Raw genomic sequence first — 14,499 nt, forward strand, 5'->3', positions numbered from 1 at the left:
TGCTATTTATTATATTTAGACTAAATGTATTTATTACAGTTAGACTAATTTAGATCAATTTTAGTGCTCCTGCATGAAAAGTCCAATAGATAAGCTGCAAACTGAAATAGGGATAGGCACCAATGCACACAGTGAAACCTCTTGAACAAACACGCATCGCACCTTTGGCGCACTGTGTCGGTGCACACCTGGTTGCTCTGAGCTGTGGGGAGTTCAGCATAGCAGTTTCCAGGCACAGCTTCCAAAAGGCTGAAATGGTTTTGTTTCGCCTCCAGAGTGACCTGATGGTGGCAGCAGCTCCTCATACTACTGCATCTGGATTTTAACAAGGATACATGACCGAACATGTATGAACAAATCTATCTGTGTTAAAAGTTTCCATCCGAGTTCAATATTTTTCTCTGAATTTAAAGTTACACTTAATACTGTAACTTAAGGCTCAGATTCATGGCTCCACTTTTCATCATTCATTCTCTCGGTGCCTCCCTTTATCCTTTTCTACTTTTAAAAACATAGGCATTCCCTTTTGGGTCTGACCACATTAATTATCCCACCATTCCGTTTGTTCCTAAGAACATTGGATACCCATGAAATTCTCCAAGCCAAGCATGATGGTGATATCCGTTCCCTGTGATGGCCCCCCACCCCCCGGCGTATCAAGCATGCAAAGGTAGCTGATATCCCCAAATATTGAGGGCTTATTTATTTATTAAATTTGTATAAAAGCCTCCCTTTAGCATCATGCCCTCTGGGTGGCTATTACAATAAAAATGTAAATAACAACATTACATAAAATAATACAGTTCAAATAGTACAATAAATGAACAAGATAAAACACAGTATATATAATCAAACACAAATTTAAATAAAGGTTCAGTTAGCAAAAATGTAAGTTTAACAAACTAATTTGAACCTTTAACACTCCAGATGCCATTCCTTATTTGTTATCATGCCACAGTGAATAAAGGCCAGCATGACCTACCAGGGGGACAAAATAGTCTCCCAAATTTATCAACCTTCTCTAGAATGTGCTCCTTTAGTTTCCCCCCAGTTTCTTTGTTGACAACATCAAGGTTTCTCTCTCACACCTCCTTCATTTCATTCTTTAAAGATACTTATACCATTGCCTTTTCATTAAAATGTTCAAGGCAGCTCTCTCTTGTTTATTAACAGCATTGATAAGATTCTTTATAACCATGCTATCAGCGTGGTTTGGAACAATCAGCTCTTTGCCAAAGTAGGTGCCACTCACCTTGGATTGAAACCAAATATTTTGGCACCCTGATCTACCGTACTCCATGAATTGGATATATACAGATCTACCCGTGAGTTACCAGAAATCAGTAATTCTAAAAAAAAAAAAAAAATGCTCTAAAATTGACCAGCAAACCCAAACAAAAATAGGCCAAAGCAGCCAATCAATAGTCTTATTTTGCAGATGAGGAATATCGATATAGGAAGATTAAGCAATGACCACAAGGCCAGTTAAGCAGAGACTTTTTAAACTTGTAATTTTCCTTGCTTTCATTAAGCAACTGGGAGGTGTAAAGTACTGGTGATCTATTGTGAATCGCCAGAACAATATCACTAGATCCCTATTTACCTTCTGCCTTCTTTCCCTTTAAGCCCCCTTTCTAGTCACTTACAGTTCCTTGAAGGGACAAATTGATAGTCTTCCTTTCCTCTCTTTCTACTTTCAGCCTACTATTGTTCCCCTGCATGCCTGTGCATTTGTCCAGGCTATTCTCTTTCCTATTTTTATACCAACCTCTCCCGAGGATATAGGAAACATAATATATCTGTGTTATAACAATTTCCACACTGGCCCAGAAAATGAAACTTTTGCCCGTTAATAGCTCAGTTTGTTTAGAAAACATTCTCTCACTAATGGATGGAAGAAGAGATTGTGCATACAGAAACCTAAACTGTGTATATCTCTTGTTCCATTCACTTACCAGAAGTTATCACTGGCCAAATATAATTTTACTTGTTTTGGAGCAGGTAATGGCCAGTGACATCATCACTTGCCATTACAGAAATGTGTGGAAGTATTGACCAAGAATGCAAATGTTCGGGAAGACTTGGAGAGCCTGCACTTCAGTTACAAGAACCCATCAGTGCTGGCTTCAGGCCTTTGAGTATTGTTGGGCAAAACCATTAGTGGGTCTACCTTCTCACCACAATTGTCTCCAGCTGCTAGTGCTCTGCCCCCACTTTCTTTCCATCGCTGTTGCTTGCTTTACTGACAGACAGCCAGTTCTACAAGGATGTAGTAGCACCTGTTGCACGTTCTCAGCACCACCATTGCCTGGGCCAGGGTGTGTGGTGGGTGAAGAAACAGGATGCAAAGGAAAGAGGAGGAGCACATCTAGGAGGCGCTTGTCACTGCGCACCTGCTGAGAGGTGTTCCTTTAGCAGGTCCCCAGGCTTGACCTGGCCCTCTCCCTCACCACCACCTAGAGCAACCCATGACAGGTAATGCACACATATGTTCTTACTTGTACCAATAATGCACAACCAGAGGACACTATAGTTTCAACACGCTGCAACTAGAGTAGGCTAGTAGTGCATTTAGTTGAATAACGTTCCCTTTCAAGCTTCAACGCTTCTCAAAGCAAAATTTTATATGATTTTGTTGGGTGTTATGATTCAAAAGTAAATGCAACTGGGGCTGCCTTTGTGATCCCATTAAAACAGTGAAATAAATATAATTATACAGCCATACACAGTGGCATGCTGTAACCACCCAGGCACCTGTATGCAGGGGTTAGACCAGCCTTCCCTGCTCTGATGCCCTCCATGTGAGTTGACTGCAACTCCCATCATTCTCAGCCAGCATTTCCAGTTTTGGAGTTGTGTTAAGAATAAGGCAACATGAAGAATGCCTGCCAGGAAGCAGTACGGGTCTTATCTACGTAATACTTCTCAGCTTTGGATGGCCAGGCATTGTTGGATTACACCTCCCACTATCACTGATCTGAAAGTAGAGGAGAAAGCTTAAGAAAGCTGCACTTGAAAGAGCTGTTAAGAAGGGTCAGGCATCATTGCAGATCCTGTTTTGTAGAAGGGCACATCTGTCGGCAGGATGTGAGTAACTGGAGCAAAGCAGAGCTCTTGCAGGACAGTGCTGGCTGCTCAACAGCACAGCAAATCATCTCAAAACTGTGTTACTGGTTCAGAAGGAGCATTAAAATCTTAATTTGAGGCTCATGTTTTAGGTTGTTTTTCCAGCCTATGATGCCAACCGGCCAATATTTACTGCTTGTAGGATTACTGAAATAAACATTCCTGTGAGATAGCAGTCAATGTGACCCCATTCTGTAGGCTATAGTAAATCTGAAGTTGGATTTCCCTGTACACTTCCAGAAAAGGAAGGTGGATTGCTGCTGACAAAATGCCCTCGACTCCTTCTGAATGCCTTGCTTTTTCCCTGTGGCACTAAAGCACTGGAAGGAAAGGTGTGGGCATAGTCAAAGCTACATTGCAGGCTGGTATGGACATTGCAACAGTGATCACAAAAAAGAAATGAAAATTGGAGAACGTGAATTTGAATTGGCCATGTGGCACGGCAGGCAAAGAGTTGTAATCCAATGCATGTGGAACTGGGCTGAGGAAGACTGACTTAGTCTAACTTCTGCTGGGAACTCCATTACCATGATGTTACTGACAACTGGCCAGTCACCCTTTTCTAGGAGTCCCCTTGTGAGTGTAGGGAGGGACAGACAAGTGCCAAGGGAAGCTGCCACCATTCCCCCTGGCCCCTGGGGCACTCTTAGACATTCCTGAGGCTTAAGGGATGGGGTTTCAATTCGACTCACCCTGCTCCAAAGGTCCAAGCCAAACCATAGTAACAATTAGCAAAGCAGAAGTCCCTAGATATAATAATAAGGCAACTCTCAAGGTAGAGGATATATTTATTTACAAGGAAAAAGAATAATGCCTTTGGAAGCCTTTGGAACAATCTGGAACAATCCATCTGGCAGCCCATAAATGTTACTGCTACCTGCTTAGACTTAAGGAATGGCTTTTTCATAGGGCTCTTCAAAGGCCTAAAAGGTGAGGCTCAAGGGCCCAGGCCAGAAATGGTGTGAGAGCCAGAATGGTGTAGTGTTGGACTGGGACTCAGGTGATCTGGGTTCTAATCTCCACTCGTCCATGGAGCCAGAGCCAACTGGGTGACTTTGGGCAAGTCACAGACTCAGCCCAACCTTACCTCACAGGCTTGTTGTGGTGATAAGCTGGAGAGCAGCAGGAGGAGGAGAATGTAAGCTACTTTGAGTTCTTTGTACAAAAAAGTGGGATATAAATCTAATAAAATAAGATGAACATGAAAATGCAGCTACAAGGCAGTTTTCACCCACTCCCTCCACCACCTTTAATGATGAGGATCCTGGCAACTCTGAGCAGATCTCTGCTAGCTTATTGTAGACGGTTCAAACACTTTCAAACAAGTGGGCAGAGGGGAGGTGGAGCACTTCCCACAAGAATGCAGCTCAGAACATTTGGTCGAATTAACTGACTTTCATTTTGACCTTGGAACTTAGAGACATTTCTAGATAATGTACATGCACAATGTGCAGCTTCTGCCTGGCCAAATGGAGCTATACAGAAAAGAAAATGGAAATGCTTGCCACTCTTAATCAGCAGAGTCCAGCACCTTCCGAGAGAGTTTCTTCTGCTGAACAGCTTGTGCCATCAGGAAGTTCTCAGTATTTAGGCGCGCGCGCACACACACACACACACACACACACACACACGGATTGTAATTTGTATGTGCTGATTTGTGTTTTCCCTTCTGGAACAACAGAGGACAAATTTGATCCATCATCTATATGACAGGATTTCCAGTATTTGAAGATAGCTATCATTGCCTTCTAATTGCTCTTCCACTTAATTGCTCAACTCCTTCAAGCTGTCCCCATAGAACCCTCACTATCTTTCTTACCATTTTAAGTAGATGCTTTAGTCATCATGTCTTGAATAACTGAAGTCATGGACTCAAGAGAAGCCCAGCAAAATAGTTTGCTGCATTCCATGTTGCCGTTCTCTTTCTGTGGCATTTTCTGCTAACACCAAGTGGCTATTTTCTTTTTCTTGGTCCACGAGTCCAGCCTTTAAAACCCTCTGGCTATTGGTAGGGTGTTGGTGTTGGGTATTAGATGTGAATTTGGCTAATTTAAGGAAAAAAGATACCTCAGTTTTGAGCAACAAAGATTATAGTTGTACTGAAGAAAAATGGCAATAGGAAACAGTTTAAAATCTGAAGAGATATACACACAATGCACACGAAACCACGCAAGTGATAAATGCATCTAGCTAACCTAACCGTTTTATTTTATCCTTATTTCTTCCAATTTATCCTGTGAGCTCAGAGCTGGGATTCCAAAGGCCCCACTCACCTCACAGCCAGTGCAGAAAGTGCCACACCAGCTGCCTCCCTAAGGATGTCACGGGGCATTAAGCCTCCCAGTTCGGAGGCTGAGGTGTATCTGCCTCAGACTGCAGTAGAAAGCATGCAGCCTTCGGTTAGCCAAAGCATAGTGCCTTTGGTCTCGTATTCTCCCAAATAGTTCTCCAGTAGCTAAGCAGTTCTCTGTTATCTCTAGGACTCTGGACCTCTTTCCTTCCCATTCTCAACTGTTCTCTGCCTCTCTATCCCTATGCTTTTATAGCTTAAAATTGGGGTTTTTTCATCCCCAACTCAAACCAGTCAGGAGAGTAGTTTTTGCCTCACTTTTATAACCTACAATTTATCTCCTAAATTCTTCTCCTGATCACCTGTTAAACATCCTGCAAACTTTTAGTTTCTGAAGCATTCCTTGACTCCTATCATTTAATTTTTTGATCTATAATCTATTAACCTTTTGGCTGAAGCTGAGCAACACACATGCACAGTTTATTCCAGAATATTTTAAAAAATAGTAAAATGGAAGTGTGTTCCTTCACATTTGTCACATCAGTTCTGTTTGGAGGATTTTCCAGCTACTCTGGCATCATCATGGTTGTGCCCATACTAAATGGCCTGGAAACTCTGACATAAATAGGAAGATTTGGACAGCAAACCAAGCTGGATGCAACTGTTGGGTATTTGTTTGTTTATATTCAGATTATATCGTGTCCTATCAGCTTAGTTTTCAGGACTGAGGGATGGGCAGAGAGCTGAGACAGGGAGACATCATGGGGACAAGATAATTCTAGGTTAGCACTTATATTTGATTCCATCCCCTGGAAGGACTGTGCCTCAATAGGTAAGTGGACCAGGGCAAGTTGGTCAGGTTGGAGTGAGACCTGCAAACCTGAGCCCTCATCCTCTGTCTGGCTCATTTCCACCTGACCAGGGATGATGGAGCCCTGGCTGATTCCAGCTACATGCAGCTCCTGCTGCTGATGGTGCCTAAACATTGTAGGGATTGATTATAGGGCTGCACAGGGGTTGCTGATGAGGGCAACATTTAGCCTTGGCCGCTAGTTGGGTTATAGCTTTTCAGGAAATCAATCCTGATGGGAAACAGGGCAGGCAAGGATGGCTCTCATGCAGCTTTAACCTTGCCATTTCCCACCGCCTCCCCCATTGCAACCCTGAGTTTGATCAATATTAGCTTCAGGGAAATCATGACCCTGATCTTCCTCTGTGTGTGGCTATTAAACCAGAGGCTTAACTAGGTTAAGGTATTTTCTCAGCTTAGTTGGGGATGTCCCTGGTTATAAATAGCTGGTGTTTATCTTAGCTACTAGGTAAAGGGTTACCATTAAGGCTGACTTCCTACTCAGGGGAGATAGTAAGAGGTGGTTCCAAGAAGACCTAGGGAGAGATCAAGGCAACAGTAAACAGTTAAAAAGAAAACGTGTCTGTGCACTAGCAGTTCTGTGAATACTGTTTGTAACTCGGTTTCAGGTGTATGGCACAACCAACTGGGAATACCTTGCAAGCCCCATCTTGGAATAGCATTTGGATTTGAATTTAAATTGCGTCACAACACTGATACATTTGCTCTGGATTTTGGAGGGAACCTGAGAACATATTTAAGGGAATAAGAGGGGGTGCTGAGTGGATATATGCTACTTTTCATCTCTTTTTGCACCTAAGAGCCAAGTCAGGTGGCAAGTGGTAAAAGTACTGTGGAAACCTTGAGATCTGTAGAAGCAGGGAAAAAAATCTTTAAGGGAAAAATGCTATTAAAGAAGCACCACAGCCTCAAACAGAATGAGGATTGAATATGTTGACTGTCAGTTGGAAAAGAAAAAGAAACAATGAAAACTGGGGAAGCGGAGAAGCACGTCCTGCTGGAAGAGAGCATGGCTGGCTGAGGTCCTGCAGAGGGACCTCAGCCAGGACAAAAAATGTATTGCCATGTTTTGCTGTAAATTCACTTGTTTGGATTTTCCTGCATCACTCTTAGAACACCACATGGTTCCAGGAATCAGATGTCTCAAATGATTAAGATCGCAATAAAAAGAAAAATGGAACAGTGCCCTGAAAGTCGAATCATGCAGCTGAAGGCAAAAAGAGATGTCAACAAACTACATAATCCAGGGGGCCATTCAGGAAGTGGACTGATGTTCCTCTTTGTGTGTGTCCTTCTCTCTCTCTCTTTCTTATACATTTTTAGGGTGACAGGCACACTGTGATGCAAAGCACTGACCAAGGCTGCCATCACTCCTGCCTCCCCGCCACCCTCACCCCAGTGCCTCTGGGATCTGTGAAAAGAAAGTTGCAGAAGGTGTGGAGACGATCACAAGTCAATCACAATGATGACCAGCATAGGGAGGAGACTTCTGGAAGCACAGCAAGTGCAAACATTTTGCAAAAGTCTTGGATCATGTGAAGCACTGACACCAAACAGATGTACAGCTGTGAAGATGGCTACTGCCGTGAAGAAGATGGAGAACTTTACATTGCAATTAGGGAGGAAAGCCTCACTGGACTGGATTCTTTAAAAACAACAGTATGAAATTGTGGCACACATTGGCACACATTCGTACATTTAGAGAGTAAGAAAGTTATCTTAAAAGCCTATGACTGGGGCTTCTCCACACAAGGCATTTATTGTGTGCTCATGATTCTACAGTCATAGTAGTTTACAGGTGCCCTAAACAATATTGTCATCTTCCATGGTCCCTTCTGTGCTTTCAAAGCATTTCCACGAGGTTTTGCTTTTTGTTTGTTTGTTTTTTTAAAGAATGCAGTATTAACTGGAAATGGCAGAATGAAGAAAAATGAAAGGCACACATATTTTTGCAGTGCCATTAAAACACAATACCACCTTCTGGTTATAGAAAGAAATGCCCTTGGAAAAAGAACCACATATAAGGGAGCTGATATTAATTCTCCCAAGAATCCAGAAACAGTCTCCTTAGTAAAGTAGAAAATTAAAAGGCTCCTGTATAGGAGGCCTTGGTGGGAGCCACTGAGACTAGATACATGGGAAACAGTATAAAACAGTTCTGTTTTGCCTGTTCCAGGATAGCTCGTGTTTATGATTGGATTAAGAGCATACACACTGGAAGGCTAGGTACACTTTTGTAAAAAGCTGATGGCCCCAGAGACACGCAGTTTCCCAGTGCACTGAAATAGCTTAGATGCCATGTGCCGCTGAATCTTAATGAGAGCGCCCCAGACATTTTGATGCCTGGAAAGCAAAGCAGCACCTTCCGCTCTGTACAGATGCAGAAGACCAAATAGGAAATTGAATCTTACTTCAAGAGGAGCCACACTGGATGACAGCAGATTAGCAGAGGTCAGGTGAGCAGAAGGTGGCTCTCCAAATGTTTTGAACTTCAAAACACACCATTCTTGAGTATTTTTCAGGCAGGGGATTCTGGGGGTCCAAAACATCTGGATGGAGTCTGGGATTCAGGTGGAACAGCTGGAGGCCCTGCCTCTGTCCCCCCCCCCCCTCCTCTGCCCCCCCCTAAGAAGGTTGTCATGCTCTGCCTAATGCAGAGCATGTTTGTGTGTGTGTGGAAGGGGAAATTAATGCCCGGCCCCCAGAGTTAACCCCTGCCAGTGGGGGTGGGGAAGGCCATTCTTGCCTGGGGTGGCAGCTGGGGAAGATCTAGCAGGTGCTTCAGCAGGTGTGTGGTGGGGGCGGGAGCAGCTTCGCCTGCCCCACACCATCCTCAATGGGATAAAGGGAGGGGCAGGTGCAGCGGGTGCTTTGGCCATGCACTAATGACATTGGCCAAGCATGGTCATGAACTGCCAGGGACTTGGCTGATCCTCGGAAGTGTGGTCCCCGTTCCAGCACTGGCTAAGGTCTTCCACCCAGCTTGCCGCTGCACCTCTTTTTCTCTGTGGCTGCTCCCCATGGAGGAGGGCAACACGGCCAGGGTCCATGTGAGGGTCCCAAAGCCGGTTCGCCGCCCTGACTTAGTTGCAGAGTGTGAATCGTCAGCCGCAGGCCATGAATAATTAGGTGTTTGTCCCCTCCTCCTCTGTCTTGAGCCCTGTTTATGAGAACTGTCTGTGTGCAGAACTGCAGGCAGCAAAGGAGACCTTTCTTGATGTTTACAGAACTTTGAGCTCTCTGGAGTGGGTTTAAAGCTGCAACGAAAGTGAGACAAAGTTACAGGCCTGCCTGTTTGTAAAATAAAACGTTACATACTAGATTGGGTACAGTCAATAAGTGTTTGTTTGATTCCTGCACTATATTTTAGTGTTTGTGGCTCCATAACTTGTATATCCAAGCTCCTTAGGCTGTTTTAGTTGTCCAACAAACATATCAACAGGATTAGATTCAAGGAGTTTCTTTGCAACTTTAAATAGAAAAAAAGATGTACAACTCCCAGAATGCCCTAGCCAGCTACATTTGGAATTGTACACATCCTTTCTGTCTAAGCTTGCATAGGATTGTATCCTTTGGCTCCTACGCACATTTTCCTCAGAGTAAGTCCCATTGACCACAATGAGCTTACTTCTAAGTAAGCATGTATAGAACTGCATGCTTATTTATCTTGCCATATTGTTACACCTGCCCCTCATTTTAGTTACCTATTTCAACATAAAAACTCATGTTAACAAAGCATATGGAACAAATTTTAAGTGAAACAGTGCAATCCTATGTGTGACAATTCCAAAGTGAGCCCTACTGAGTTTAATGGGGCTAATTTCCACTTAGTCTAAGAGTTACAGAAGGTGCATTTTTCAAAGTGCAAGTACAGTGTTCCTTCAGATTTGTTGATCATAAACTATTTATTGATTTATAAAGTTATTTATTTAATACAATAATATTTCATATCATAAAATCATAATCATACAAAATACTAAAAACTATAGTGAAATGCATATATAATACAATATAATGATAAAAATTACAATTTACAACATCAACATAAATAAATAAGAAGAAACAGCAAAACTGGGCAGCCTGCTTGCAAATAATTACAGGCTAGGGAAAACTCAAGTTAAACAAGAACTTTTCGGAAGGCATTTAATTGCCTGAAAATGACATGGAGAAAGGAGTTCCAGAGAACCGAGAAGGCCCTGCTTTCCGCCTCTGAAGGTGCTAAAGGTCAACTGTGAGTCTGTAGGGGAAGGCAGTCTGCTAGATAATCTGCTCCTGAGTTATTTAGGACATTATCTGTCAACAGCAAAACCCTGCACATGTCTCAGCAAGTTACATGTGCTACTCTCATTTTTCCAAAATGACTGGACCATTTTGTGGTTGTTGCTGCTGTAACCCATAGGACCTGATATCATTGAAAGACCCATCACTGAAGCCTGCCCTGGTTGGAGAACCAACCAGAACCATGCTTATTAATAATACGACAATAGAACAAATCAGGACTCTTTGAACAACACCAGATGGCTCAGTGAAGCTGTCTTTTATATTTCCCAGAATGCCTCCAAGTGACATGACAGGATGGGCACTGTGGGAAATGAAAATGATAGCTGGTCTCAGCTGCCTCACCCTGACGGCCGCTGCCCACCAGTTAAGCTTCTGAAGTCCCACTGATAGAGGAGGGGGCTGACTTAAAGGCCACTTGCTAAAGTCTGAAATGGAACTTCTTGGAATAAGTTCTGTGTAAGATGCCAGAATGTATCTATTTATCTTTCTTGTTTGAAAATGAAAATATCTCCAGGAAACAGCTTATTATGGCTTGGCAGTGCGGGGGTAGTTGGGTGTCAGAAGTTAAAGATATGGAGTTGTAATTAGGAGACCAAAATACTTTCCCCTCCCTTGTGAAACAGGATCAGTTTGCCGTGGTGGAGAGTTCTTTAAAGTGTATATATTCTCTGTATGATCATAACAATGGATGATCTCTGACCACATTTCCAGTATGTTTGGTTTTGCTTTATGACTTGGCAGAGTTATTTTAAAAGAATCTAACTGTATTTCCAAAGTGTTTGCCATTATCTTGCACGGGAATGTGTTTTCTCCTGTAATTCTTGCTTTGCAGCAAATAAGATTGCACACTGTTTAAAGCTGAGATTTTTCAGCCAATTGTTTTGACCTTATCTGCTTTAGAAAGAACTGAAAAAGACGTTGAAGTTGCTTTTACTGCCCTCAGTAACGATAGTGGTCTTCACACCTTAACATCTGGCTGTGTTGCAGCTTGCTGATCAACAAAGCCCCTGCTTCTTCTGTGAGCTTTACCTTGCCCCAAATAAAATGCTCTGTAACAATTCTCTGAACCAGACAGGAGGCTGACAACACAACTGAACCTTTTCTTTGAAGTATCATGTTTAGGGAGCATCTAAAATCACTTCTTTTCCCATCCAAGTTGTTACTGAAGGTTTTATGAAATGGATAATTGTATTAGACTTTGGGCAAATGTCTTCTTGTCTTGATGTGTCTCTGAAATCCACTGACCCTTCTTTCCAGAGAAAGAAGAGCGTATGCGTGCATTTCTTTGTATGTGCACATGTTGCTTTAGCTCGTTCTTTGCTGTGCCACTCACTTCTGGCTCCTTTAGTGTAACTGGAGTGGGAGCACAGCCAAAACTACTCTAGCTGCTGGCATTTATTGATTGTGTCCTTCACGAAAGTACTGACTGTGTTCATCCCCATGTTCGGGAAAATGAATGCCTGGATTTCTACACATAATGGCTATATGGGATTATAACAAAGTTCAAGTGAATTTTATAGTTGGACAAAGTAAGAGTCACATTTTAAACAAAGAATCCCAACATTCTGGCAGCAGAGCAACACAGTTCTGCAACCAGATCTGTTTCCTGAAACGCCACATTCTGGCCTCATTCATTCCCCGGAGCAACCAGGGCCCTGCGAGGAGGCACATCCTGTCACTCAGAAACAACATTGTGGCAAGGCGAAGACAGGCTGGCCTTATACATCAACCACAGGAGGAAAGGCCTCAAAGAGCTTCCTTCACCCTTTCTTGCCAGAAAGAATATCTAGTAGAACTTGGAAACTAAAAGCTATTGCTTCGGTTTTGCTTTTTCCTCATCCCTTCCAATTTAGTTTCTTTTAATGTTGTGGCTTTTAGATTGTGAGGGCAGGGATTTGGAGCCTTTTTTGATTAAAGATAGTGCAAAGAAATAAAAAATACAGGGCACTTCCCCAATCAAAGTAAAGACCTTTTAAGTTTTAGAAAAGGGAGCGGCAACAAAAATGTGCTGTTTGGAGTGTTCCAGCCAGGTTCGCTTTCTTCTGGGAAGCTGCTTTCCATTCCCTGCCCCAGGCTGTCTACAATCCAGTGTTTCGGGATTCCTCACAGTTAGGTTTTCCAGGAAAGAATTCTTGCACTTCTGCAGAATCTGGAGTTCTAAGCACACTGATTCATCCTTCTTGTTCGTCCTTTGCTCTGTTTTGGCTACAGAAGGACAGGACCCGCAACAAAGCAGGCTGTTTCGGACTTCTCCCCAGAAGCCAGATTGTTGTGTGTGTGAAGGTAATGGGGGGGGGGGGGGGCTGCACGTGGAGGACAGCTGAGGAGGGTATTTGGGGGGCTCCCCCTCTGTTGTAACCCTCACCACTTTCCCACTACACCCAGCAATTTGTACAAGTCTTGTATTGGTTCCAAAGGAAGGCTTCTTTCAAAATGGAGATGAGATTGAGAGGAGGTGCTCTGGTGTGAGCTCTATGCATAAATGAGAAGGGGGTTGCATGCCCTCTCCCCCATTTGCTTTGGCTCTGCCCACTGCAGGCATGTCTCCCCTCCACTCCAAAGGCTAGCTGTGTTGGAAAGCATGAAGAATGTTCCCCGTTCCTATGCAGTATATATGCTTAAGACTGCAGCTTAAATCTGGTGGGATCGTGCCTCATGTATGTGTTTCTGGCTAAAGAAGTATCTGCAGATTTTGCTTTCTTGTAATTCTATCACTCTGTCAGCAGTAGTATCCACAAACTCTGCCTTAGGAGAACCTGCTATGAGTAAGTAGTGTCATTTTGCAGGCCCTGCTATGCATGCACAAAGCCCCAGGACAGTTCCCTGGCATCTCGAGGTATATCTGAGAAAGAGTCTAAAACTCTGGAGAACTGTTGCAGTGAATGTGGATGATGCCAAGGTAGATGGGCCTGTCGTTTACCTCAATTTCTACTCAGTTAACACTTAATGAACTGTTGAGGCCTGTTTTGTCCCTTCAAAGATTTCAGGGTGATACTTATGGAGCATCTATCCCCATAATAACCCTCTGGGATAGGTTCAGCTTAAAGAGGGTGTGATTGGCCCAACCAGATGCTATTGGGATAGTTGAAATGGGGAGAAATCTTTGACAGCTCCCCATTGGGCTTGGAAAGGCTCATAAATTAGATGCTGGAAAGTTGCTGTCAGTCAGTACAGATAATATTGAGCTAGGTGGACCAATGGTCTAACTCAGTGGAATGCTGCTTTCTTTGTTTCTACCAGCTTAGCCCCTCATCGCAGGCAGGAATCTCCTTGCTGGGGAACCCGTCACTGCAGGAGTTAGCTAAGGATGTCCCAGCTTGGAAGAATTGCTTGCAGTGGTGACTGATGCCCACTGGACCTGGAGGGCTGGAAGCCTGGAGGGCACAGTAACCACCCACAATGGCTGACAAGATGTGGGGCAGCCTTCTGAATTCCCTGGAATTCACATCACAGAAAGGGAGTCTGAGGCACATAATTTTAAGATCACGAGTATAAAGCAAATTATGCAGTCAGGGGGAGGGACAATTCACATATCAACACAAACACAATCCTTTGAATCCATATCCTGAGAATTCATGCTTGCAAAGCTAAATATGTAAGGGGTCGGAGTTTATTCTAATGTGCAGCAAGGCACAGTTTGTGCAGACAAGCTCCAGAACAAGGCAGTCCAGCCAACAAGTCAGCCATGTGGTTTCTAAGAAGCAGAACAACAACCTGCAAAGTCAGAAGTGAAAGCTGGCCAAAGAATCAACCACCCTTTCAAGCATCCCGTCTTAGCACAGTTGCTCTGTTCCGCAAAAAGACATTGTTTGCAAAGGGATTGCATTTGTCAAAATAACAAGAGCAGCATGTAGCACCCTGTGGCTGAATGTTTGAAAAAGTAAGGGGATTCACTGAGAATTCATCTTTTCAACTAGCAGACTAATGTCAT

Source organism: Varanus komodoensis, unplaced genomic scaffold (genome assembly GCF_004798865.1).
Source record: "Varanus komodoensis strain SLA01 unplaced genomic scaffold, ASM479886v1 scaffold14_1, whole genome shotgun sequence".
Lineage (NCBI taxonomy): Eukaryota > Metazoa > Chordata > Lepidosauria > Squamata > Varanidae > Varanus > Varanus komodoensis.